Raw genomic sequence first — 26,148 nt, 5'->3', positions numbered from 1 at the left:
TTGGTGATGCTTGAGAGCAAATGGGTCCACATTTATTCCCGCTTTCTCCTTTGCTGTTCTCACCCTGAAACCCAGAACCAGTTTATATTTGTGCCATTGCTGAACCTGATCAAGACTATCCAAAGTGAATCTGAATTACCCTCTATCTAATGACATGCTGTCACTATAGTTCCCGAACATCACAATACCTATACTAGTGTTAAATTCACCTTTTATTAAAATCACAGTTGAACAGTCTGTGCCAATTGGATTTTTTGCAGGATCACTATTTGGGAAGAAAAAAACGTCAATATCGATAGACAGTGTCAAGATGATGAGCTTTTAACGATAGGGAGCCATTCAGTCACCTTTACACGTGCCCCAAGAGATAAGAGAGATGTGCGTGTGTGCGTGCGTGTGCATGTGTGTGTGTGTGTGTGTGTGTGCGGAGAAGTCAGTCGAAAGTGAGGGAAGGTGGATGGACGCAAGTGATGTAGGTGCTGAAAGTGAGGGAATGTAAGTAGGCAACAAAGACAAAATCGAAGGCCTCAAAAGATTATGTAAACTCTACTACTTCCATGCTGCATAGTCGCATCATGTACAAGACGCCGGCACTGCAGTGAAGTATAATTCAAGAGTTAGAGATACAGGGATTAAAATAGAACAATACAAAAGAAAATGGCATGTATGGAGGAAGATAAAAAAGACAAGACGGAAAATATTTGAAAAAGGGAAAGCAGCATCACTGGAGGAAGAGTTGAAGGTGGATACATCAGGGCCCCTGACTGACAATGTGCTTGTTGCCCAAAGCCATTGATTTCCTCTTATTCGGGGTACTACTAATCGAGCTGGAAACTTCTTCTTCTCAATCTGAACATCCTGTCCTGTTGGCTAAAGGAACTCAAGCACCACTGGATGCTCATCAGGTGAAGTAGATATAAGAAGAACACTTTGTATTGATATATTCCTCCATAATATAACTGAGAGTGAAAAATATACAAACGGTGCTTCTTCCTCGCCGAGCCTATGTCCATGCAGCAACAACGCGCAAGGCAGAAAATGTCAAGGTTGCAAGGAAAAGGTCTTGGAGAAGCAAATAATAGCAGAGAAAAGCTTGGATTCAATTCTGATCCATCTCTATGTCCTATACTGTGAAAGCTCATTTCCTGATCATATTCTGGGAATCCACTGGAATACCATTGCATGACTCATAACTAACAAATAAAGAAAATAAAGAAAGACTGGTGATAAAGCAGCCCCCAACGCATACTTTCCTTTTCTCATTTATTGGTTATTTAAGAGATCTAAAAGCTAACATTGGGTTGTAATTCATTTTGGAGCGCTACAAAAAACTCGCAGGTTTTTGGTTGTTACAGTTGGTTTTTATCACACTCCAATTACTGCCACTACTCAGTTAACAGCAGAGCCTCCTATAGCTACCAGATGCATTGTCCACAAAAGTAAATAACCAGCAGGTTCTCTAATTAGTGGCAGTTTAAAAAAACATTAGCAGTAACAGTGGCTGTAGGTTGTTTTTATTAATGCCGCAAGACGGCAGGAGCTGCATTCGAAGTATCATGAATGGCAATTTTATCTACCTCTGCTTTAAAATCTTGTCCTCAGCTGTTGGTGTGAACCTCATGTGTGCCATACTGTTGATTACAATGAACTTTCACCAGTTGTATAAATGCTGACTAAGCAGTTTGCACCTGACAGGTATCACAACATTGGTTCTGTTGTTGCTGTGATGTGCTGCTGCAATGTACTTGTTAACATAACTGACAAAACTGGCAAAGTACACAGTTTAATTCACTTCACTTTTTCTCCTGGAATAAAATGTGCTGTCGACCATCAATCGGTGTACTTAAAAGATGCAAAAGAGCAGGAAAAATTTTAAAGCAAACGCACCAGGGCTTGTCCTTTTGTGATGAATGCATATTTTGCTTTTAAACCACAAAAATAATTGAAGTAGTTTTTTTGGGATCACGGTGATCGTCGAAGTAATTGAGAAGATTGGAGATATGATGATATAAATGATTAAATATCAGAAACCAGAATAATACCGCAGATATCAACTGAGTAAATCAGAACTAAACCTAAAAGCAACAGAACAAAAATGTACACATGTATGTCTTTGAATATGCAAAATCATACTGCGAATTGCACACTGCAGAAATACTATACGTATGTCTTAGCCTTGGAAGCGATGGGAGGACTGGGGCTCCTTGTGTGATGTGTTTTGCCCGGGCAAACAAATATCGTTTTGGGTGTCAAGAAATTGAATGACAGTTCCAGCATGTGTCCGATCTACCTTTCATCAGTCCATCTTTTCTCCCTCGCTCTGTGTCATCATTAAATTGACACGTCTCAGAAGCGATACAAAAACCAGAAATATGAAGAGGGTCTCTTATGTCTCCAAGAGCTACATACAATGTTTTAGTAATTTAATAACACTTTGTTTGTCAGTATTTCTCAGGGAAGGCTATTTTGACTCAGTAAAACGTGTAGAGGTTTATAAGAGATTTAGTCTGTTTTCACAAAAGAAATTGAGTTGCAAACTCAAAAAGTTTAGTAGAAAGATTGCTACCTTCCCAAAATCCAATGACAAGTAAAAAGTGAATGTATGAGCAGGTAACTCAACGGAGAACAAATAGAAACATAGATAGTGTTTTAGTCAACAGCATCCAAAATCGGATCGCTTAAGACATTAGATTGAAATGGCCTTTCTTTAATACTAAAAGACACTAATGAAACACTGACAGAGGCTTAACGCTTCAAATCCATCAGATTTATACGTCGATAAAAGTGACCAATAACATCCATTCATTGCTTCCACTTGCTCAGACCTACCGCAGATAAAGAAGTGTACATTGAGCTGATAAATCTTTCAAGTTCCAGTGAAAGGTTAGAGCTCTTATTATCAACAACAATGGATCTTTGTCACGGCAGGTCGATAGAGACCTTGCATAGGCCTCATACCTTGGGAAAATGTGGGTCTAAAGCGCTCTCGACCACTGGCGTGACCTTGGATGAAGGTGGTCATTGGTCCTGGTCAAAGAATAATGGGACGAAGAGGCCTAAGAGAGTAAAGAAACATCTGCCAGGGCCGAGACATTTGTTATCGTGTTACAATTTTGCATTTTAATGCTTCATATTCAACATTTCAGATTTATCCAAAGGAAGACATGTAAATACAAGATATCTATCTTATGGGATTTGGCAGTTCCATTCTTGGAAGAATGCCTAGAAATCTTGAAAAAAAAGACCATACTGTTTAGCAAAACTTGTAGCCAGGAAGCTGCGTACCAACAGATAGATGATCAGACTGACAAACCAAGGCCACTGAGAACATAAACTCCTTGGCAGATGTAAGAACATAACCTGGGGACCATTTTCCAGCAAGATCAAGAGCCTGACAGGAGATGCTTGCCTCCATCAAATGCTAATAAAGATAGCAATGTGGGCAATTTCAATCAAGTCAAAGACCATCAAGTCACTAATTGCACATCCATCCACAGAGCCCTGAATAGACAGCACAGATGTTTGCCTTTCAGTCACCTCTCACACCAAATATGACCGTGGTAGGGCCTGACAACAATAAAAAGATCATTTTCTTTGACTTTATTATTATTATAAATTACCCATATTTACTTGCTAAATATTGACTCTGAATAATAATAGTGGGATTAATGCTGAGATGAGCATTCTCTTGCCGACTGATGCTGCACCATGGAATTATCTGCAAGCTCACTCCAGTCCAGATCAATGACTCTTCAATGTCAAAACCATATACTCTATGTTGTTCTCATTTGGAACAGAGTAAGTCCTTGGTGAATTACACCCTGCTGAGGCAACCACGGGAACCTGCTGCCTGCAACTCTGAGGAATTGCAAATGTGAATACAAATGACTGTGTTATGGAGAGAGCTAAGAAAAACATCATCCCACAAGTCCATTATGTTAATTGGAAGTGCCCTTGCCATAGCCAGCATTGGGGTAGAGCGGTGATAAATGAAAGGCTAAACTATATGAATGCCGCCTCAGCCAATGATATTGCAGAGCGTGTGAACAACTGCCCCGTTTTGTTTATAGTGACCTTGTAATTAATCAGATGGGGCAGGGACATTGGGGAAAATGTCTAGTCAGGATGCATAGAGGGGATTTAAGCCCCCGAAGTAAAGACTGCAGAGGAAACCCCCCCCAAAAAAATCTCTCAGTTTATTGGTCAGCTTCTTACTAATAGCCAGGGTGTTTATTTACTAAACTGCGACGAGCATAGGGTGGTAATCGGAAGCATGCAATAACTAGAAAGCGGTGAAATTTGAAATCTTATTCAAAATAACAACTTTTTTTTACGTGAATAATGATTTGGAGTGATTGAGAAAGATTGACTACATAAACACTTATTAACTAGTATACTATACTGCACAACACAGCAGCAACAGAACCAATGTTGTAGCGGTAAGGCGCAAACTTCTCATCAAGCGTAAATACCACCGATGAGTTCATTGTAAACAACAGTAGGGCAAGTGTAAGGCACATGAGGTTCACACCAACAGCTGCGTAGCATAACATTTTAAAGTGCATGCAAAGATAGACAAAGCTGCTGAACACTGACCAGCCATGATAATTTAAATGCAGCTGCTGCCGTTTTGTTGAGCTCATAAAAAAACAAGTACAGCCACAGCTGTTAATGCCAATGTCCTTTCACATAGATTGATTGATTAGTGATCATGATTAGTGATGAGAAAGTGATTCCTGATTGAACTACTGTAGTGTTTTTGTAAACCACGCACCTGGCGACTATAGAAACTTGGTGGCTAATTGAAAAGAGTTTACGGTACATTTTTTAACTTCATTCAAGCCATCAGATTATATATTTTGACCAAATACATAAAAATACAAGGCTGCCAATGCTTTCAATTACTAAAATAACATTTTATCAGGATGTACAGTATGATATCTATACCTATTTTCCGTACGACTCGGTGGCACTTTCACACATTGTTTGATGAAATATGATGACAAGCCTCCATATCTAATAGTGCATTACTGTCCATCACTCATGTTTACTCTGTGTACAATGTGGGTCTGAATATTCAACATTGTGCATAAATACTAAAGAACAAAATCATGATGTTTGCGAGGCAAACCCTAAGGGTTGTTTATTTAGCATATTTCCAACTATGGTTCGACATAAAAAAAACATTTGAACATTTGCATATCTACTATTTTGATTTACTGTTGCAGTTGTACAAATTAATGAGATGGTTTACTGTGACCTTCAGAATGATGATGCCTCTTAGAGCGGAAGACAAAGAAAAACAACAAAAAAAAAGAGCAATATCAAATTAGACTTTTTATTCTTGCTAGTTTTATCGCTGCTCATAAGTGATGGGGGCCATTATTCACTGTACCGACAGAGCGTTATAGATTTGTTTTGCAAACTGTGGAGATTTATTTCTGTACCACAAAAAGTAAAATACGGCACAGCTTTGTGGCAGAGTCATAATTCAAACGTGTGAAATGCATTAAAGCGCAATCTGATGCATTACGAGAATTCATAATCAGTTGTGCAACAGTGGCCGTTGATCGATGGGTAACTCTGTGGGAGCTTCAGTATATAAGTCAGCTCTTGAATTTGACAGCATAGTGTGTGCCATTTTGAGTTATTATCCCACAATGACAAGCAAAATGTCATGTGCTGATTACTTTTACACTGAACAGTGTTACCGCGAATGACAAAGCAGAAGCTACTAATCCGAACATCTCCATTACTCAATTGCTGAAAAACTAGTGCGGTTGTGGATGAAAATAATGATGATGATCATTTTGAGGGCTCTGCAAGAAAACTGGCATCAGCCCCTACGTCTACATTGTACAGGTGGTCCTCAGGTTACATACGAATTCCAATCCTAGACTGTGATTTAAGTCCAGCTTTGGTGTAAATCCAATGTTATACCTACATTATACATAAGTGAACTCCTAAGTCACTCACACTGTACACAGAAAACATGAAGGGCGTAAAAGATAGTAACAAAACACTAAACACAAGAATTCAATGAATAAAAAAAAACACAAAACAATAGCAACCTTTCCGTCTCAATAATAAAACAACTACACTAATTACTATCGCGTTCAGAGGATCAGCAACCTGACAGTTATGTGTAGTGTTCAATTTTGGGATTTTTTGTCGTCTTTGAACTTGACATGGCTCCTGACTGTGTGTGGCTGCGTACAGAGAGGACAGCTGAGTTTGCTGATGTTGTTTTGGCGTGGTTCAGCTGACAGTATCCTGTTTTGTTTTGCAAAAAAAAAACATTAAAATAAATAAATAAATAAATAAACAACATTGGGGTAGACATGACAATACAATCTTTGCCCTTAATCATGGTCATGATAGGCCAGTGTTGAGAGTAGTTTGGCTGCATGTGAGCCGCACATAGCGCATTCTTCCGCAGCGCACTGTGCTTAAGTGAGTCTTTTCGTGAGAGACCAAAATTCTGTTTTTTTACAAATTTATGGGCACACGTACATAACCACAAAATGCCAAAACTCGAAACGCCATAAATCACAGAGGACCACCAGTAACAGTATATAAAATGGTCAATAACTTATGGACATTGCATTGCTACTATCTCTACCACTAAAGAGGTTTATTTGATGGCGGCCATGTTTTTCAACCCATCCATCCATCTATTTTCTATGCCACTTATCCTGATTAGGTTTGCGGCGGTATGCTGAAGCCTATCCCAGATGACTTTGGGCGAGAGGCAGGTACACCCTGTACTGGCCAGCCAATGGCAGGGCACATATAGACAAACAACCATTCACACTCACATTCATACCTATGGACAATTTAGAGTCTTTAATTAACCTAACATGCATATTTTTGGAATTTGGGAGGAAACCGGAGTATCACAGAAAAAACCCACACGTGCACGAGGAAAACATGCAAACTCCACACAGAGATGCCCAAAGGAGATTCTAATCCAGACCTTCCAGATCTCCTGACTGTGTGGCCAACATGCTAACCATTAGTTGCTTTTACAGCCAAGTGCTACAGTGTTGTTTTCGTCAACAATGACGATAATGAAATTATTTCGAAAACAAGACTGTGACAAGATAAACATGGTTGTTTGATGGCTAAAACGTGACGAGTCATGAGTGAGTCCTCGTTGACGAGACGAGACGAGACTGGAGGCAAAGGTTATTGGGTGATCTATCAGATGTTTAAAATGCATGACATTTCTGCCTGTTCTGTGTGTAATCTTTCAGTCAAACACTAAAATGTAGCAATGCATCCTATCTTAGCATGCAGGGCATGTTCTGCGGAACATGCTGGTGGCTGGTGACGCACATTATATATTATATTATATCTAATATTATAATATTATATATATTAGGTATTATACATATATTATATACAATATATTATTATATATTATCATATATTATAGAAATATATCATGGCTGGTCTCCTGCATTCTACCATTGCTATCAGAATTTCAGCAAAAGAATAAAGTGATTAGTAGATAGTCCAATTAGAGAATTAAAATTTGTCCAAATTATTAAACATAGAATGTGTATGGATAAAGGTAAAAATCTGTTTATTATGTAACACATTGTTTTTCATCAGTACATTTAAATACAATACAAAACAATACATTTAAAATCAACAACAACAACATGCAATTGGTCATTGATGGAAAAAAGATGTTTTTCTGTTCCATATATTCTGTTCCATTGTATTTGTATTTTATATGCTTTATGTTATGTATAATATTTGTATAACATAATCCATATTGGCTGTATGAATGTCTTCCAACATTTACAGTAAGTGCACTGTTCATTTTCATGTCAGTATCAATTAGTGTAGCTTTTGTCTCTAGCTTGCAAACACAGTCTCCATTATAATCAATTCAGTTATATTTGATTTGTTGAAACTGTGGCTAAAACAGACTAAGACTAAGACAAAGATTCACCCTTTTAGGTTTACACAAGCAAAATACCTAATCCCTTGTTTATCATGGTTAATTGGTTCCAGACCTGACCGTGAGTGAATTTCTGCAAAGTAGGATTCCTTATTTTTTAATAGAATCTTTTTAACACTGCTAGAGCTCTCTAGACCTAAAATAACACCCCTATAGTCACCTTTATACTCGTATTACTCAATATAGTAGACATACTAAGAGTAAATAAGCCATTAAAAACATAAATACTGTAAGACTTGTGCTCGTGTGTGTTGCTAAAGCCGTCAAATTCCGTACATCGTCATGTGAAAAGTTAGGACAACCCATGGGGTACAGTATAGTAAAGTCACTACAAATTAAGCTTCAAATTTCATTGCATTGACTGCAACATTCCCAGTCTGGGATGTTGTGCCACTAAAAAAGGCCACCCAAAACATTATCATCTGGCCCATCTGGTCCAAACATTTGCCAGACAACTAAAACAGACATGCTCCTGAGACAATGTCCCCTTTTATATGTGAGTGTACATGTGAACGAGACACTGAAGGTCTGAGTCATGGTCGCCGTGAGGAAGACACTGAAAACCTTCTGTTACTGATAGTCCAAAGAGACAGATTGGAGAAATGAGGAGGGACACCAGGAAGGTGAGAGACAAATTGAGAAAAATAAAATAGAGAGGAGAACCAGATGGAGTAGGGGGAGTGAAGTGGGTACGTTAGCACAAATGGGCGTGTGTGTCCGTCTGTGCTCTGGCTTTTATCCTTCTGTTGTGTGCTTCGCGGATCACAGCGACATGATCAATGCCTAACTTTATTACGACGACGGTAGCTTTTGGCTGCAGCTGAAAAGACAGATTTCTTCTCAGCGCAACCCAACCATTCTGGCCATGACAGTGCTGAACATTCAGCTACTTGGCAGCATCAAAGTGGCAGATTGGAAGAAAGGAATTGTAGCAAAGCAAAAATCCAAACTCCAGCCTGGTGATTGAGCTGATTTTCTGCCGCCTCGTCCATTCGCATCTGCATTGCATATGCAAGTTATCAGCAGAAATTATACACAGTTTTATGAGCAAGGCTCATAAATCCATTGGAGGGTATGTTATATATGTATGCAATTTACCCTGCCTGTCTCTATTTATGTTCTTCTATATTCTTTCAAGGCCAAAACCTTAACTTCTAATTATCTGGCAGATAGTACAGCATCTGGTGCATGTCACATTGATCATATCTTTAGGAGAAGGTGTATCTATAGGTGTGGGATGAGGCTGTTAGCATCTCTATGTTTGTGCATTTCCAGAAGTAGAGAGGACCGCATATTCAAACCTAAGCAGCCTGAGTTACTTTTTGCCCGAATGGCTGCCCGTACTGACAGCTGGAGCAGCGTGTGCAGCATTTCAAACGCCAACCCCAGCTCTTGGAAGCTGTTGTAAAATCCCTTTGGTGAACTCATTGAATTTCACGGGCTCCCTTTTTCTTTGCTCTTTTCCGGGCACAACAACAACCACCACCCCAGAGGACCTATCATGGACACAATAATTATATACCATTATAAAAAGCATCACATGATCTGCCCACAGTTTGCATTAGTTGACAGATTCAAGCCCATAAACGCGTGTGGCCAGATAAACATAATTGCCATTTTATGATCAGGCATCTATATGAACACTATGTGCTATTTGAGGTTAGTGATGGGCATAATAATCAATTACTTCATTGTTAATGCTGTGTGTCTTTTCTTACTTTTTAGGATGTCTTAAGGTTATTTGGTCATTTGGCTATGTAAGGCGTGCAGAATGCCCAACCGAATCACAAAAATATCACAGATGGAATACTTTTTTCACATTAAAGAGTTTGAACCAAGAATGAGTTAAGAAAAAGTTAAAAAAAAAAAAAAAGAAAGAAAAATTTCATATTTGTGCAGTTGTTGGCAGATTTTATTATCTTATAAAGGTTAAAAGGGATCTTATTACTTGTATACAAAAGTGGCCTTTTAATGATGATGTAATTCATATGTGTCCCTAGAGCCTGTTTATGACCAACTAACGTGAGAAAAATCTATCATCTCCCTCACTTGTTTGTTCTGGTTTTGAGAGAAGAAGCACTCAAAACCTCCTTCCCCATGGACATAATACCACCTCTGACCCACCCCAGCTAGATGAGCCCACCCCATATTTTCACACTTCGCGAAGGACAGAAGGATAAAGCAAAAGCAAGCTGCGTCAGGTATCCGTCAGTCAACTACAGACATGGGCGTTGTAAGTTGATGTTGCTGGTAAAATGTGCCTGTAATGTTAGCATTGCACAGCTATGCTAGTGTTACTAACGTTTGTGTCCTTCTGTCCCAATTCTTGTGACGTTGTTGTATGTGATATATAGCATATGTGATATTGTGTTGGCCAAGTGCAGAGTGAGAGTGTATATGTAAAAAGTGGATAGAAAATTGGATAGAAAAGTGCACGATAGCGACTCACTCTGTTGGAGACAGCCGTGGGCAAACACAGTTCATTAGCATTAAAGCTACAGACAAACAAAATGGCATGTTCCCAGTAGGACTTACTAAAACCAGTTTTCAACTGTCTATTTTTTGCTCAGTACACTTCAAATACACTATCATGGGTATTTAAAATGGCAAATGCATCTTGAAAATGTGTTGCAGGTCAACAAAGATTAAACAGTACAGTCATGTGCATACTTGAGACAGAGCTGGTCAGACGCGAGACTACACGAATTACAACAATTACAAATCGATGGCGTGAGGAAAACGTACAAGCTGAGGAAAATGTTCAGGGGATGTGCAGGTACACGGTGAGAAAGCGTAAATGTCAAGACTCTTGCAAAGACGAGAGGCTGAGAAAGAGACGTTTACTGACCCCAACCGGTTCCCTATTGATAGTGTTGCCATAGAAACAGGTGTCAGCCCAAATGAAGGGCGCTGGAGGTTGAAAGTGCTGAGTGTTGCATAAGAAGAGAGCGAGAGAGATGCTGGAAAGGCCACTAAGCAGGTCATTCGTCATTAGTCACTGTGCCACTGAGCAAGGTGTTACAGTGGGGCCTTTTTTTTTAAGCACCACTTTTCTGGACACAGTAGATGTCACACATGCCTTTAACGCCATTCCCCTTTAATACCTTTAGTTTGTTTTCATGTTTTGACACTAAATATTATTGTCTGGAAGTTCATAGCTTACTTAGATAAGCAACAAAACTGGTAAACTTTCTTATTTTTTTAAGAAAATATCAATTAAGAATTTGGCTTAAAGGCTCCGAAATACATTTCTTTGCAGTTCCACAATAAACCAGGAGAAAATGACCTGGTTCCCTACCCCTGTAAATGATCTGTGGTGCCCCCATGGGTGGTTAAGATGCTTTGAAAGATATGCATACATGTAATACAGTCATCCCCGCCACCACATTTCGCAGCTTGACTTAAGCACGGTTTTTCAAAAATATATGAATTAATAAATCATGCTGTTTTGGGGTTGAATACAGCCTATTATTAGTCTGCCAAAATTAAGCATTTTCATGCATAAAAATGGCTAAATGAAGTAAAATACAAATATAACGCATTCAAAGACGTATTCAAAGATGACTTGATGTTGACAGGCTGCAATTGCAGATTTAAATTATCTCACAAAAGGCACAACAATCCCTAATAAAAATCCCTAATAAAAACTCAACTCTGAACCCCTGACGTCCGCCACTCACTCTGCTCCCCTTGGGAACACACGAGCATGCATCTTATTTATGTCTTAAATGTCTTTTTTACTGTTATTATATCTACTACACTGGGTAATACCAGTGTAAAGATGACTATAGGGGTGTTTGTCAGTGTCAAGAGATTCAAGATTCAAGAGTTTTATTGTCATATGCACAGTAAAACTGGTTAAAAAACATATTTATAAAGTTGTAGACAGGTTTTCTATGCTCTAACTACGAAATATTCTATTTATAAATATGGAATCTTACTTCAAAGAAATTTGCTGTGGAACCAATTAACCACGATAAACGGGGGATTACTGTACAGCTATCCTCAAAGTTTTATACTCATTAGACAAATGCTTAATGACTTATAGCCAATTAGTTGCTAAGTCCCACCCATGCAAAGGCTTGGTGCTTGATTGCGACCATGTTTTTCAACCAACATTGCTCAAATTTTACAGAAATGTACTTCAGTCCCCTGAATGTGCATGCCAAATTTGGCAGTGATTTGGCTAAACAAACCTCCATGTGGCACTGCAAACAGACAGAACTACGTGACACACCCAAGCTAGAGAAGAAGACAGAATGCATGCACATAAGGTCCGTTGTCTTGTCTAGACTGATGACAAAGCGGAATTACTTCTGCGAGTCACTTTGGAGTATAAGACAAACAAATACCAGGAGAATGTTGACTGGTAGTAATGCTCATCGAAATATTCAGATATTACGTCCGCTTTTTGGCACCGTTCACTTCTGGTCACGTGACGGGGATGTCCTCGTTTTCAGAAAGTTGTCAAGGCAGTGTTATCACTGGATTGTGTAAAATCACCACTTAATTTCACTCCTATTTCATCGTTGTTTATTCATCTATGTCAGCAGTATGACAAAAATGTTTTATTAAGTGAGTACTTTCATTTTGTTATTGTTTTTTTCACTTTTTTTTTTGGTGTCATGAGCACTTTAAGCCTTGGAAGAGATCTTTGTCTTTCTTCATTAGAAGAAAATCCACAGGCAACAAGCAAATCCTCCCACAAAAGATGAGCAGGAGATGATAGGCTGCACTGGCTGATGCACCCTCCATTGCTCTACGTTCACATCTGAGCAGTTTAAATGTCTTTCTCCAAACACAGTTGCAGTGGGATATTGAAACTGTAATTGTCTGGGCTCATTCCCACCGTCTGTGAGGTGAGTCACAAGCACTTCTGAAGAGAAAATACATGAATGTAAATGAGGATGATGGCGGCCAAATCATTGAACATACCAGACACCGCCAAACTAGCCTGCTGATCCAACTGGCCCTCTGCAACCGCACAAACACATCCAGACCACTCTCGCTCATTGCCTGACTGTTCACAGGTGGTGACTGCAGCTGGAAAAAAGGGTTCCACCATTGACTGGTGCTGTCCACACAATGTTGGAGACCCAATTTAAGCTGCCCAGTGGTCATAAACTAGTTCCCCAGAGAGGCCTAACGGAGAGGGTTAAGACCAGTGAGAGACAGGAAATTTGCTGCAAGAACAAAATTTGCTCTTTGACTTCCGGATGATAAATAGTCTGCTTGCTGCTCAGGTTCTCACAAGCTCAGACACAACAGTCAAGTTAGTGCCATTTAAAATTAAAAGATGGATTATATTTTTATAAAACCATCATTAAATTTGGACTATGGCATGCATGTAACTGTTTTGTATCCTCCCAGGTTTATGACAGCAATAGTCGTATATTTATGACAGATATTTTATTACAACCATGTTGGGAGGAATAAACACAGTTCAATGCCGTGGTAGTAAATGAGCTATGCTCGCTATCTGCCTTGTCTCTCTGTGACGTTTTCGGGAGATGGTGTCAGCCCTCTGTGAAAAATAGTGGCTCTCAAAACTGTATCCTCCTGTTCAAGCGGCTAAATCATTTCACCTGAGCAGCACCATTTTGTCAGCTTGCCTCAGGGTGTTTGGTGCCAGAAAGAGAGGCAGCAAAGCATGTGTGTGTGTGCGGCCCAAAATGGGCAAGTAAATATTTTGGCCTGGAGCTGAGTTGAGTGTGTGTTGAAAATGTGTAACTCACTGCCTACTTCAGAGGGTACACCTTGTAGGGTTTATGATCAAACAAGTGGCAGGTGGAAATGACCTTTGGAAAGACAATCTAAATCACTCCTAAGGTGGGAATAACATTTAACAAGGAGCACTAATTTAATGGCTTTCACGTCTATTAAACCAATGGGGTCTCCACTACCTTCCTATTTTAGCTGATGGAGCGGAATGTTCTCCAGTCATCCAACTTTTATGAGGGCCACATCCTCAAGAAGTGCAGACAACTCTGCTGTGATAAATGAGTAGAGGGGTCGTGACTTAGTCTTCTTGATGTTCTTAACAATGTGTTTTTTCCCCATTTTTAATCAATTTCAGTGCTTTTTGAGATTGTCCATATGTAGATGTCCTGCGCTCATTTTGATTGCCCAAAATAGTGTATTGGAGCTATGTTGGCAAACGCTAGCCTTAATGCTGGAATTTAGAGAGTTTAAAAGTGCTTTTAGTAAGCCGTACTGAGATCATGCCGTTTTGTGTGTCTGTAGCTTTAATGCTAATGAGCTATGCTTCCAGTGGCTGGTTGGCTGCTGATCGCTTTCTCTGCTCTGGTGCTCCGCTGGAGCTGGGTGCTTGGCTTCTCCTCGGCTTTTTCGTGGAGGTGCGTTACAGTGTTCATCGTCATAGTGTTATATGTTGTTACCGCTTATTGTCGACTGCCTCTCAGAGTTGCATTGCAAAACGGTACACAATAAATTATGTGTTTTTTTATTTACATTTCATGTTGGATTTTATTTTGTGTGCTGCATAAATTTGCTGTGCGCTGACAACGCTGGAACAGTGTGCGATTGCGGAGGCGTGCAGCTTAGATTGGACATTGGTTGTAGGTCTGGGACCCCAGGGCCCCCTGCTCATCTGCGCTTTGGGCGCCCTGCTCAGGCCCAGCCTCTCCGGTCACGCTCCATGCTCCTGTGCCGGTCTGGCATGGTGCCCTGGTGGAGCATGTCCCAGTGGTGCGACATGGCTTCCAGTTGGTGGGGGAGCGGCCACGGTGTCGGTTTGTGTGCATGGGTGTGCTTTAATTTATTTATTCAGTTATTTTAAAATAATTGACTTTTTTATGTTTTGTTCTGTCTGCAGACAGGGTCTTGGAGGACCTGTTCCGGTTGTCTGGTGGTTGGGGCCCGTGCTGGCTGTGTGGAACGGGGCTTGCTGGGTGGTAGGAAACAGTCCTTTCATACATACACCCATGCGCACATATGTATGCAGGTATATATATACATGCATACCGTATATGTGCACTCATAGATACTCATAGATAGACTCAGAGATACCTGTATACACATACGGTATCGGTACAGTCGTACATCCCCACATAAGGTACAAATTTATCTACGGTATTGTTGTGTTTTTATTATAATACTGGTGATGATGGTGTTTATAACATTACTAATAGTTATTGTTAATATCATTAATGTAATGATTATTATTTAATAGTTATTGTTATTGTTATAGTATTATTTTAATAGTTATTGTTAATATCATTAATGTAATGATTATTATTTTTAGTACCACTAATAAGTATTACAGTAGACAATAGATAGTACAGTATAGTAGACATTTGCTGATGTAGTCCTACTGTCTTGTCCTTCACTTTTGACCCTGCATGCTTCATAATTAAACATCACATGAAGTTAAATAAATGCACCTCTGCTCTCAAAAGTGGAGCAAAAAAGTGCAGGAGACAAATTTTTCTCATGTTTGGTCCTCATAAACAGGCTCTAGGAATTGTTAGAATATTATTTGGTAACACTTTACAATAAGGTACACAAAATTACAGTAGTTAGTGAGGAAAGAACCTACCTAACCCTAACCACTACCCATTAGTTCTGCATTAGTTCCTCAGTAACTACTGTATTTTTGTGTACCTTATTGTAAAGTGTGACCCATTATTTAAAAAATAAATGTTTCATAAACGGGAATCAAGCAAAGCAATGAAAAGTCAAATTTGAGTTCAGCTTCAGCAAAAATGCATCTGGACGTATGCTTTCGATGCACCCTATTACCATAAATGAAATTACACAATTTCATAATGGCCTTATTGTAAACCCATGGTGAATAAATATTAAAAAATGCTAATTAAGACGTGAATAATGGATTAAAAGAAACTGTAAGGGATTCATTGAACACGAACTAATTGGAAGAGTTGAATTAACGCCGGGCATGATTATGAAATGAATGCAGCAGCACAATGAACTTTGCTTTTGGACAATGCATGGCTCCCCAACTACAACGCCTTAATTAAAAACATGGACTGAGACAGGAGTTGGCTGCTTTTCCACAATTGCAATAAACATATATTCAATTTTCTAAATGACTGTGTCCGCTAAGAATTGATGAGGAGTCACAACAGTTGCAGGATGAAATTAAGTTTTATTTCAAGGAAAAATGCTGATGGGGAAAAAGTGGAGCGATGCCAGTTTACGCAGCAGTAGCACTAAATCAATCCTCATCCGCCCGGCGGTGGCAATCAGGATAGACGAGCCAAACGCATCACATGCAAAAAGTGTGCGGCATAAATCTGGAGATAGTTAAAGGGAAGTGTCAATGACAGTGTCACTTTTTCTCAACAAGGAATTGGGTGTTCTGGCCTCAGACGACCCGGTTTAATCCCACTCTCAGCGGCATCCTGGTGGAATTATCGAGTCACACCGTTTTGTTGGAGAGAATGCTAATTGCTGTCAGACAGCCACCTGCCCGTGTGGCTGCACCTGGGGAAGGGTGGCAAGGTCAAAACCATTCCAACGAGGCTATTTCTGAATCTAAATTTAACTCTACCGGATTTTATTTATAAAATGGAACAATACGCTGACATCAGATATAATATCATGTATCATAATCATAATATCATGTATACTGTATGTCTGATATCCAGGTATGTACAGTGGAGCACTTAATAACTTAATGGTTGGTCTGCAAATTGTCGCTTCATTCATTTTCTTCACCTGGAATGGAGTTGATCACCATTACTTTCTGTCAAGATGTGCTCCACGGCATGCACCTGTGAGATCATCCCCTTGTGCAGCCTCCTGATCTGACTGACCGCCAGATCGATGCTTGCCTCCCAGATGTAACGAAAGGACCTCTGTGCCTGCCTCAAACTTATAGTGAGTTCATATTTGCACCTTTTTGATACATGTCCTTTAGCTCGCTTTTATCAGCGTTCACTTGATAAACCGCTCCAACCCTGCCTCGTTTCTTGGTCTTTTGACCATTCCTGCATTGTTCACAGATGATTCACCTGCACTGTGTAATATATCGTCTTGTCTATACTTGTCTACTGTATAGTCCTGCTATACAAACGGTGAAAATAGCATGTCACTACTATGCACCTGCATCCCATTCATTTTAGTGTGTTTTAGTTTTTTACTACCTTGCTTTTACATGTCGATGTATCTACAGAAGGAAGTACAAATTTTTTCACTGTCTATATACGCTTGTATAAGCAAACATATACTAAACGCTTCTTCGCATAAAAAAAGGTTGAACATTTGTCAAAACATGCAGCCCTACTGTGTTGCCTGTGCTAATATTTATAAATACACCACACGGCGGTGCTGGTATTAAAGCACAAAGTTTAACCTCTTAAGTAGGACTGCCTTGAAATTTCTCACGCAGCTCAAAGCGCTCCCCCAAACACCTATTGTAAGTTTAGGTTGTTTTTACCGAATCACAACAAAATTTGGTGCACACCTTTAGGGGACTGACAAGCATGTGTGTGTAACATTTGACCAAGAGTGTTTGAAAAATACGGCTGCCATCAAGCAAAACGTCCTTGCAGGGGCAAGAGTGGGACTTGGAAATAAGCCATTGACCATTAGAGTAGTGATTATAAAATTTTGAGGATATCTGTATGCTAGCATCTCCCAAAGCATTTACTACAACCCTTAGGGGAGGCCACAGATGTCACCCGATGGGGTGCCCTAAGGCCTTTTGTTTTGAAAGCAAAAAGGTTTAACTCTGACCATCCTCATCTATGACGATAAGTAAGAATCTCCACCCCAAGTTTAAAATATATAAAGTAGTGAACACCAAAGCATGAAATGTGAGGACACATTATGAGGATTCGCATAGCTGTCTTCACAAAAGAGATGTGAATCATTAGTGATGCATTACTCCTCATCAGGCTTTCGCTTCTACAGCTTAAAAGCCCGTCAACGTCAAACTTCAGAAAACCAAAGCACAATGGTTATCCATCAGTGTGAAGTCTGAGTTGTTTCAGTGACACGACTAACCCTGATGTTCATCCAGTCAAAACACAATGGTGCTATTCCCCAAGGACCTTAATGATCCAAAAACCAACACACACTGACACACACAAATGCATGCTAGAATAGTGCACACAAACACACGCTCAGCAGATTATTGATCCCTGTCGCATCAATCCATAAACTGGAAACAAGCCTCTAAGCAAGACAAAAATTAGGACGCCTATGATTTGCTAGTTAATGCAGGCACCCGCTTGATTGTCCCTGATTCTGGCACACTTGCACACATTCACACAGAATGGCCAGTTCACATGCACAGACACATTAATTGACCAATATGGAGCCATGAACAAGGAGTTTTTGTCTTTTTTTTTTTTTATTATGTCTGGCACCACACAGTTCTAGACAAGTCCCTGGCAGAGAAGACAGTGCGGCTGTCTGACAAGAAAAGAAGGGGAAGTGAGAATGGAGCATGGCAACAAGCAAACATTCAAGCCCAGAGGGGTGAACCATGTGAACCTTACAACTCCCGCCCTAGGTCTCCACTGGTAAAAGCAGGAGAAGGTCATAAAATATCAGCAAGTGAAGCGATCAGTGTGAGCCAAAAGGGAACCAAGCTACTTCAGTTGTCAGGGTGAGATATCTGGAAGTTTGCAGGCTGTTCTGGCGAGCCTGTCTGTCTGTCAGGGGCTTACAACAAACAACGTGGAAAGAAGGCACCAGGGAAGTGGAGAAAGGATGCAAGGAGTTAAAAGTTCAATGAGAAAGCGAGGGTGTGAGAGAACAATGCTGTCGGGTTGTGACTAACAGCCAAATGCCACAGAAGAACAAGGGAAATGGTGTCCACCCAGTAACCAATATTAACAACATATTTCAGCCTCATGTAAGAGTATAATTTAAAAAAGACAACAACTGCATGTTTTTGTTTGTGTAAGCTAACTGTTCTTCTCATGAAACACTGCACACAAAAGGGTGAAAATGTGTCAAAACATGCACTCCTACTGTGTTGCCTGTGCAATTATTCTTCTGAATCAGAATCAGAATTAGCTTTATTGGCCAAGTATGCTTACACAAACAAGGAATTTGACTTCGGTTAAATTAACTCTCACTGTACATACACCCAGACATAAATAAATAATAAATAAACTGGGAGTCAACACTGATGTGTTCAAGTGTTGATCAGAGTATCGTACTGGGGGAAGAAACTGTCTCTGTGCCTGGAAGTTTTGTGTCAGTTTGCGTCCGGGGTGTGAGGGGTCTGCAGTGATGTTCCCTGCCCGCTTTCAGGTCACATACGGAGGGAAGGTCGGCTCCAGTTATTTTTACTGCAGATTTGATGGTCCTTTGTAGTCCGTTCCGGTACTGTTTGGTTGCAGATTAGAACCAGACAGCGATGGAAGTTCACACAACAGACTGACTAATTGCGGTGTAGAACTGGATCAGCAGCTCCTGGGGCAGATTGAACTTCCTGAGTTGTCGTAGGAAGTATAACCTCTGCTGGGCCTTTTTACGTACAGTGTCTATGTGGGAAGACCACTTCAGGTCAGGTCAGATCACTTCACTTCAGAGATTGTGATTCCCAGAAACCTGAAAGTGTCCACATTCAACACTGTGCTGTTGAAGTTTGTGAGAGGGGGGAGTGCAGGGGGGTTTCTACTGATCTCCACTTTCATCTCCACGGTCTTGAGCGAGTTCAGTTCCAAATGGTTCTGACTACACCAGAGGACCAGTTGGTCCACCTCCCGTCTGTATGTAGACTCGCCGTCCTGGATAAGACTGGTGACTGTCATGTTGCAAAATTCAGGAGTTTCACAGAAGGGTCCCCTGAGGTGTAATCATTAGTGTAGAGGGAGAAGAGCGGTGGAGAGGGAATACACCCTTGGTCTGGGTGCTGGTTGTGATGCCCCCCCGGCCTCACCTGTTGGCTCCTGTCAGTCAGGAAGCCAGTAATCCACTGACAGGTGGAGGCTGGCACAGTGAGCTGGGAGAGCTTCTTATGGAGGATCTCAGGGATGATGGTGTTGAACTTTGAGCTGAAGTTCACAAACAGGATCCTTGCATGGGTCCCTGGGGTGTGGAGGTGATGCAGGATGTAGTGCACTCCCATGTTGACTGCATCATCTACCAACCTGTTTGCCCTGTAGGCAAACCGAAGGGGGTTCCAGCATGGGGCCTGTGATGTCCTTCAAATACAACACATGGTGGCTCTGTCCAGACCCCAAAACCTTGAAGTCAGATTGACTAGAAATTTCTTACACAGATCAATGCGCTTGACAAAAAACCCACTGTAACTTTAGGGTGTTTATTCAAATCACCACAAAATCTCGTATTCATCTTTAGGGGACTGACTATAAGTAATTGATCAATTATCTAATTATTTAAAACTTGGACAATATCTGTATTACATGTATGCTAGCATTAGTCTTCCAAAGCCTTTTGAGCAAACCCATAGGCATAGACATCCTAAAAGTCATTGTCAACCCAAACGTCACTGCTAAAATCCATCCAACTTTGCAGACAGGTGGCAAGAACTCATTCAATGTTGACCAAAACCAACCAGGTCCAGGATTGGTGTATTACGTCACCCTCCATGAACCAGAAATTAGCCCGCTAACTTTTTTAAAAGGTCCCTGACATGATTCGTCAGCTTTGCTTAAATATGTTATGTATTGTTTGTAATTATGTTCTACATTGTTCGAATTTTGAAAGCCAACAGTAAGAGTAATTTACACTTGTGTTTTGAAGGTGACTAATCTTCATCTCCATGTCTTAAAGTCTAAATCCATGTTCTGCAAGTTCTTTATTTAATCTCCAAATGTTTCTTCCTCTTTGACACATTGACACATGGCTCAAATCTTCGCTATAATTACTGTAAACAGCCTCTTTCATGTACACTGCCGTGTTTCTTTATCTGAGTGATAGCGCCCCGATGCCGTCACTTCCGGAAATTAGGCTGAACTGTGAGAGCTAGCTCCTCATTGCTGGCGCCATGAGCTATAAACGTAATTTTTGTGAATTTACCCTTCACTTTCAAAAATCAAACAATGTAGAACATAATTACAAACGACATATAACATCTTTAAGGGAAGTTGATCATCATGTCGATAATCGTCTCCCAACTTGAAGGTTGCGGATTCGATCCTCCGTTCTCCTGTGATCATGTCGAAGTGTCCTTGGGCAAGATACTGAACCCTAGTTGCTCCTGATGCTGCGTCATCAGTGGGTAAATGTGCTAACAGTGTCAAGGCGCTTTGAGTGCCTTGGAGGTGGAAAAGTGAAAGACCATTTACCATTTACCATTTAATATTAACTTCGTCGCACAGAAGCACGCAAAAGCACAAACCCTCATCTCACTTATTCTACTTTGTGGTCATCACGTGGTCATGACCTCTATACTTGAGTAGATTCATTCTCTTGAGTCCATTATAATATCGTGCGCAAAATTTCCAGGGTTACGTAATTATTTCATTCAATGCAACTTTTTCTGACCTCAGAATGGGAGTACACTGCAGGGCAAGAAGATAAGAAATCACACAGCCAAGTATTGTGCGCAAGTGTAAACGACAACAGTGTTCCGTATGATCCAAACCCCCGAGGAGGTTTTATAATGCAAAGGCCTGCATGGAGGACAATGACAAGAGCAGCAGCGCTAATGGAGACTCTTCCATGTTCCACTAATGTGTGTTTTCACCCAATTTCAAGCATGGCTGCTTCTATACGATCCATGCATCACATTTAAACGTTCCACCAGATATAACATTTATCCAATTTGTTTAATGCCATTTTGCTTCCAATTCTGCTCTTGTCTCATGCACACTCATGGCTTCCTTGAACGTGTAGGATAGTGGAAAAATATAAAACCACAAAACTAGACTTAATCCAGTTTAAGCGCACATGACATGACACCGTCATCAAATGTGACACTGTGTAGCATCTACACCACATCTGCCAAACTCCAGAACTTTTAGCAAGGATTTGGCCCGCATCACGGACCCTCAACAAATTACGTAAGTGCTAGCTTTTGCACCATCAAGTGAATCTTTAGTTTCAACTATTCCTATAGCATTAGTGGATTTGAAATGGCCACAATATTATATATAGCACTAATAACCAGATCCAGAACAAAAACAACAATAATTTAATGGTACACGATTAGGAGAAACATCACTTTAAAACTCATGTCATGCGGGCCCGCAATGTAAACTCGTCCCATGTGCGAGTTTGACACCCCTACACAGGCAGCAGCCATGGCTGATGAAAAGTTCACTTTCTCTTTAATAATAATACTGATGTACAGTGTATGCAAATGAAGCAAGAATACCATGCTCACGCTTTGGTCATCCAAGAAGCAACACCACCTTCCCCACTGGGTTCCATTCTTTAGTATGCCACTAATTACAGTTGAAATGTGTGGAAGTAACCACCTGACCTCATTGTCTCGAAAAGGATTAAGTCTCCCTGCATGCTGTGCTTTTGTTGTTGACTTACTGCATAGAGACAGTTTTGGACATGCTGTGCATCCCACAAAGCAAATCGCCAATGAGCGCAAAGATTCAAAGCTGTTGCCTCAAATGTTGTACAATGAGGTTGAAAGGAGCAACATAACAATGTAGGTGGAAACGATTCTCTGGCTTATCTCGCAGAACACAGCACTCAGAGCTGCTTTTTTATTTAGTCTTTTAAAACCTGAAAACAGGGAAACCAGTGTATCACTGTATAGGCAACGGTTCTATTTTGGAGAACAGTGCTCAACGTGTTCAACGTTGGTATCTGTGCGATAGTGATATTCCAATACAGTGTTACTTGAGTAACTTGGTGGTTAATCCATAATCATCTTAAAGGTGTTATTTGAATCATCCAAAGTCAACGTTATTTACATCATATTAGGTAATATAAATATATTTTATTTCCGTTTGTTTGGTGTGAAACTCCATATTTGTATAGGAAAAAGTTTCTTATAAATTATTTGCTGTAAAGAATAATACCAATGTGTAACGTTTATATGGTGTTAGTGATATTAATTGGTCCTGGAGACTTTTATTGGTTCTCCTGTTATCACTCTGTGATTGTCAGCCCTAATTGGTGGGTCGGAGGGAGTGTGTGGAGGGAGGGAGAAGGGGACGGCAAGGAAGGTGAAGGAATAGTACGAGGACGAGGAAGGAACGAAAAGACAGACAATGAAAAAAACAGCCTTGATTAGTGACTTGGTTAGAAAATACCAGTGTGAGAAGTTAGTTTCGAGGTTGGAAATTTCATTTGGTGAACTGTTTGATGACTGGAGCAGACGCTCCGGGAAACATATCAACCGAAGCTCAGTAGCTAGCCAGCTAGCGGAGGCTAGTGCTAACCAACTGGCGGGACAGTGACACAGCGGAAAAAATGCTGTTGAAGTTTCAATGCTCTCAATTTTTGGAAGTGACGTTTCAGTGCTCAGTTTTGCCCAGTTGATGTGTTTCAATACAGGATCACCATGGTTGAAACTTTACCTCGGGGTCGCTGAGTGATCCTGTTACACTGTAAGTCAAACTGGTATCATCCACTTATTAGGTGCACCTTTGCGGTATCCGCCTGTATTTAAACAAACCCAAGCACCCGTCATTCTCATTGATTTACTACGAACTACAGTATGAGTGGCAGTAAGGGTGCTACATCTGAAACCTTCAATAATGCTTAATTTTCCTTCAATTTTAACAACTTTTAGTATGAAGATAATTTACAAAGTACATGTTAAACATAAGCAGTGATCAGTAATTGCTGAGACATGGAGAAGGGGTAGGAATAAATAAGTTCTGCTTCTTTCTACTTCTTTTCAAACACGTTGAATTGTTCAAGTGTAAACTTGATGTTCCTCAATGTAACTTGCTCAGCAAATTCCCATACACCAGAAGTCAAAGTACTTTCGGTCATCACTTTGTGTAGACACAACTGTAGAGCTCCTGAAATCAATGTTAAAAAATGTGTTTTCTGTCCTTTTACTCACAAAACCAAAGCCTAGCTTATTTTCTTACATTTCCAAATCTAAGTACTTTTCTTGAATTAAAATAACACAAAATGACTGTACCGGTAATTTCAGTAGAAGTAGGACCTGCTGTGGACCTGTTTATGGTTTCTAGGAAAAGCTCCTTATGTGAATCTACGGTATGTAAAGAAGACATTGAAGCCTGTCAACACAAGTATAACACAAGGTACTTGTAAATATTCACATCCTAAAACAAACATTTGATTGTAATTGCAAACACATCAAAGCAAATTTCAACTTTCCATTATGTCCAAACTGTAGCAAGCCAGTCAGAGACAGATTGTTCAATGACTTGTTTCTGATCTGTGTCCAAGCATAATTAGTCCTTTGCCAGTATTTGGCCTGCAGAATGAAAAAAAACCCTGAAGGGACTGCAAAAGGTTATAAAAGCGACAAAAGCTGCAGAATGTGTGAAAGGCTAACAGACCGACAGAAAGAATTGGAATACTTCATTGTGTCGTCCAAACTCTCAAGCAAGAAACATAATACCCTGACAGAGTACTCAAAAATCCATCAACCAATGAACAGTTGCAAGGACAGCACAGTACACTTAATCCTTCTGCTGCAAACCGCAGTAGGTTGTATTCAAAATACATCACTTCCTATTGGGTTCTCCACAACAGAGCAAACTGTCACTCTGCATTTTTAAAGAAAATCTAGATGCAAGTAGACCAGTTCCAGCATGATATACATACAATTTCTGGTTTTATTTGACAGCTTCAATGCTCGGTTCTTACTGCTATACACACGGTGTCAAGGCATATAAGGCATATACACTAGGTCCCCAACTTACGAACACAATTGGTTCCAGACGACCGTTCTTATGTCGAATTGTTCTTGAGTAGGGGAAAAGGTCATATTACCAATGATATAGGTACTACATGTACATGTATACATATACAGTATATGTGTATGTATGTAAATATGAGTTTGGATGCAGTAGTAATATTAAACGAGGATAATTAATGAAAAAAACAATAATAATAGTGATATAATAATACGTAATGATAAATGTTATTTACCTTTGAAGAGGAGTTGCCGAGCATACGTTGTTGTGGTGGAGTTGGAGGAGGAGTTATTGAAAAAAAGGACAAATCGTCGTTGTCGTTAGACTCTTCTAAAAGAGGTAGTGTTCTGTGGGTGGTGTAGAATTAAGCAGGCCTATTAGCTCTTCATAAACTTTAATCACACGCTCTGTCCGGGTTGTACAATTTAGCTTTCCCTTTAGCTTTATCTCCCCAGCATCTAACTCTTCCGCTGTTGGTCCCATTAGCAGTGTCACAGTGCCCTCTACTGGTCAAGCATGAACAGTAGCAGTATAAATACTGATGAGCGACTACAAGGCAAAATAAAATAAAATTTCGACCAGTCGGCTTGTGTTCGTATCCGCAAATGTTCGCTAGTCGGGTGTTCGTAAGTTGGGGACCTAGTGTACTGTTCTATCTGAAGGTGATACATCTTGCATCTATCCATCTTCTATAACGCTTATCATCACTAGGGTCGCGAGTATGCTGGAGCCTATCCCAGCTGACTTTTTGGGCAATAGGCGAGGTACATCCTAGACTGGCCACCGGTCAATCGCAGGGATACAGTTTGCAATAAGATGTTAAGGTGCAAAAAACAGCCAAGCTGACATGCTATGGCTGAGATCAAGTAGAAAAAAAGGTTATCCTCTCATTCGGTCTGGAAGTGGTAAGTTTATGTCTTCTTTGTCCTCCTTCCCCACTCTATTTGAAACGCTTTGTTAAGTTAAGAATAAGTCAATTGGAGAGGCTAACTAGTTAGCTCCGTCTGTTTTGTCCCTGCAATAATACCATAGCCTGAGCAATGTGACATAAACAAAGAATAATAGGAGTGTAAAAGTAACATTTAGGGTGTTATTTCATGTCTAGAGGGCTCTAATAATGTCAGCTATGCAGAGCATTGATAGCGCAACAAATCTTGACTAGCGAGACCAACAGAAATGAGTATGGTACCCTTTTTTGTAGAGCTGCTGCTTGCCTTTCATGCTTTGTAACTTCTTTAGATGTGGTCTTTCACACATTTGAAAATACTGTAAGAATGCCACTTCTATAGAGTCGGCTTCCTTATTTTATAATGTAAGATTAATATCTACGTCAACTAATGTTAATCGTATCATATTGTTCATACACTACATCAAATCATTTTGTTTTTAAAATATATCGTTATTGAA

The 26,148-nt window shown here is 40.1% G+C and overlaps 1 protein-coding gene across 10 annotated transcripts in view; it reads right to left on the bottom strand.

Annotated features, from left to right (window-relative positions):
• The window catches only part of tnr (tenascin R (restrictin, janusin)), a 176,767-nt gene that overhangs the window by 137,435 nt on the left and 13,184 nt on the right, over positions 1 to 26,148 (bottom strand). The gene's annotated exons all lie outside the window — the stretch shown is intronic.

This window comes from Dunckerocampus dactyliophorus, chromosome 2 (genome assembly GCF_027744805.1).
Source record: "Dunckerocampus dactyliophorus isolate RoL2022-P2 chromosome 2, RoL_Ddac_1.1, whole genome shotgun sequence".
Classification (NCBI taxonomy): domain Eukaryota; kingdom Metazoa; phylum Chordata; class Actinopteri; order Syngnathiformes; family Syngnathidae; genus Dunckerocampus; species Dunckerocampus dactyliophorus.
This window is presented reverse-complemented; position numbering and strand designations above follow the sequence as displayed.